This window comes from Myotis yumanensis, unplaced genomic scaffold (assembly GCF_028538775.1).
Source record: "Myotis yumanensis isolate MYYU_CA2020_CCGP unplaced genomic scaffold, mMyoYum1.0.hap1 SCAF_2, whole genome shotgun sequence".
Lineage (NCBI taxonomy): Eukaryota > Metazoa > Chordata > Mammalia > Chiroptera > Vespertilionidae > Myotis > Myotis yumanensis.
The window spans coordinates 177,175,279-177,178,696 of NW_027223753.1; the positions used below are offsets into that span (position 1 = coordinate 177,175,279).

Consider the following 3,418-nt stretch of genomic DNA (forward strand, 5'->3'; position numbering starts at 1 on the left):
CTGAGAGGCTGGGCAGGAGCTGAAGGATCAACAGAGAGCTAGACTGGTGTGGACTAGAGAACTCAGGTGCATATGACTTGGGTCCTATGTGTATATGTGTGTTTTAGGGAGAAAATTATTGATTATTAGTGAGAAAATAGGACAATTTTATAATGTTCTTATCATATGTTAAGTGCTTTACATACGTTTCCATATTTATCCATACAGCAGCTCTGTGAGATAGGTATTACTATTGCCACTTTGCAAATGAGAAAACAGGCTCTGAGAAGTTAAGTAACTTGCTTAAAGTTATACAGCTAGTAAGGAGCTGTGGCAGAGAAAATGCTACGTGTTTGCCACACTATTTCCTTTCTGGGCAAGAAGGATGATGGTATTTTCAGTCTCTTGTACTTTAATTAGGGCCATGTGGCTGCACTTTAGCTAATGGAATTGGATGGAGTTGATGTAAGTCAGTTCTAGTACTGGCTCCTGAAAGAGTCCCTCCAGGTTCTGCTTTCCCTACCAGGGTGACTGCAGAAGGCACATGTTAGATGGCACAGCTACAGGGTAAAGGACGGCCAATGGCCTGCAGTAGATTTATGACATGAGCAAGAACAAATATTAGTAGAGATTTGGGGATCAACTAAGTGACAGACTGGGTTTTGGAGCCATGTTGTTGGGACACCAATGTTCCCACACATTGTGTTATAGTCTCTTGCTATTGACTTTGATGACAGGTATTAGATAGAGGTGAAAAGTGAAGAAGAGAAAAGCTAAAAAGTGTATTTTGGTTATGAGTAAATAATGCTGATTACCATTATTCAAGTCAATTGCCACATAATTATCACTCAAAAAAGAATGATGAACTATTGGTAATCAGAGTTGATTTTTTTTATATTTAAAAGGGTTGATCAATAAGTTAAAAGTCACACTAATACTTGGAGATACATGCTTGGAGGCCATAGTTGTTCTAGGCACAATAGTCATGTTCACAGCATGTTCTTATGCTCACAACTTAAAATAATTAGAATAACATTGGTTCCATGTGAACAAATGTAAGAGAGGACATTCTAAAGTTTATAGTCATATGACCCTTGCTTGGGGATACAGGCTGACCTATATTGTACTGAATTTTAAGTCATAACAAATATGACTTAAATATTATACAGGCCTTCCTGAGGCTGTTAAAAGCAACCTCAGACTTAGCTTTGTTTTCAGTCATGTGTTTACTGCTAGATAGGCTAGTTTTATCAGCTAGGTCACATCATTACAAATACTTCAAAGATACTGTTAGCAGATTATATGTTTTATATGGTACACACCTCTAACAGAATTATAACAATCACCTTCTTGAAAAGTAAATTGATGGTAATATTCCCTTTCAGCGTCAGAAAACTCAGACCTTTCTTAAGGAACTTAAACACAAGATGGGAGTATTTTCAATTATAATAGCAACCTTATAAAGCACCTTCTTTGGTCATTGCTTATTTAATTTTCACAACCCCAGGAGCTAATGGGGCCCACAGACAGGTTAAATAACTTGTCTAAGGTTACACAGCTTGTAAGGGGTAGAGCCAAGACTTGAACACAGTCAGTTTGGCTCCAGAATCTGCTCTTTAACCACTCTCTACAACAACACCTCTATAGTGCTCACTACTTACTCCTCTTTTGGTCTGTAGACAACTCAATATGACAAATCAGCGTAGACTTTTACAAACTTTATTTTGACCACATTTCACATTTCAGATTTAAGCCCTTAGGGCAGTGGTCGGCAAACTCATTAGTCAACAGAGCCAAATATCAACAGTACAACGATTGAAATTTCCTTTGAGAGCCAAATTTTTTTAAACTTAAACTATATAGGTAGGTACATTGTTATTAACTTAATTAGGGTACTCCTAAGGCTTAGGAAGAGCCACACTCAAGGGGCCAAAGAGCCGCATGTGGCTGGCGAGCTGCAGTTTGCCGACCACGTCCTTAGGGCATGGGTGGGGAACATCCTGCTCAAAGGCTGCATAAGGCCCCAGAAATCATTTGGTCTGGCCCTGCCAAGGCATTAGGGGTAAATTCATTAAATGTTCGACCAAATATAGCAGGCTAATTTTTAAGCTAATAATTCTGTATGGCCCAAGAATGATGTTATAAATATACAAATGGCCCTTGGCAGAAAAAAGGTTCTCCACCCCTGCCTTAGGGTCAATATCTTGCTGTCAGGGATATTAGAGGAAATCTGATGAACGATTTGGTAGGCAGACTGTTCCAACAACAAGGATTTTAGCAAAGAAATTAACTTCTAGTTTTGGGAAAAAAATTATGACCAAAAAGACTGGAAAATGCCAGCATTTACAGAAATCATATTGTACAACATTCACGAGTATTGTTTACTGAGAGTCTTTGGGCATAAGGTTTTATACGATTATTTTATTTTTACCTCAAAACAACTCTAGAAGTGTATATTAGTTATTTAATTGAATAGCAAATACTATAGCTTGTAAATTACACAATTAATTTATGTACCAGTAAGAAAGAAAAAAAAAATCAGGGCCGCAGAGGCGACACACCGGGGAAGATGGAAGACTACCAGAGCGCGGAAGAGCCTACTTTTGTTGTTGACAAAGTGAGCAACATTATGAAAGCGGCTATTGAAAGTGCCATCAGTGGCAACGCCTACCAGCACAGCAAACTCAATCAGTGGATCACAAAGGTAGTAGAACAAACTTTAAGCCAACTCACCAAGCTGGGAAAACCATTCAAATACATTGTGACCTGTATAATTACGCAGAACACACGGCGAGGTCTTGCCTTTGGGACAGCTCTACTGAAGGGAGCTGCACCGAGTGATGGGAGAACAAGACCATGTACTGCATCGTCAGCGCCTTCGGACTGTCCATCTGACTGACCTCCTCATCCACCTGGGCTCTTTCTCCTCTGTCTCAACATTTCTCTCCCATTTTTCTAACCACCAGCCATGAATTCAGTGAACAGCTTTCCCACTCTGTTTTCTGTGGCACTCTCAACATGCAGAGAAAAACCCAAATGACCGCACTGTCCTGTGATCAGCACACCCTCAGTCACACAGATCGTTCCTGCGTAGTTGGAGCCTGGGCTGCCACGTGTCCGCACTCTGAATATCTCTGTTCGAAGGTGCTAAACACTCAACCTGCTAGTGTGAACCTTTCTCTGCTCTCTGAAATCATTCAAACACACTAATTTTTCCATACTTTGTACTTTTGTTAGAATCAATTATTCCAATTAAAAAAAAGGAAAGAAAAAAATGTTGCTAATGAAACCAAGACATACCATCATTTATAAGATGCATCCTGATATTAGAGATGATAAAATGTGAAAGAATGTGCTTCTTAACTCTGATGAAATGTTATAATCCCCATGTTTCAGATGAGGAAACAGACTTCATGAGGTTAAGTTGCTCGACATCACA

The 3,418-nt window shown here is 39.4% G+C and overlaps 1 pseudogene; it reads left to right on the forward strand.

Moving 5' to 3' along the window:
• Positions 1–2,548: 2,548 nt before the first annotated feature.
• LOC139002245 (dynein light chain Tctex-type 1 pseudogene) lies at positions 2,549–2,884 on the forward strand (annotated as a pseudogene).
• Positions 2,885–3,418: the final 534 nt, after the last annotated feature.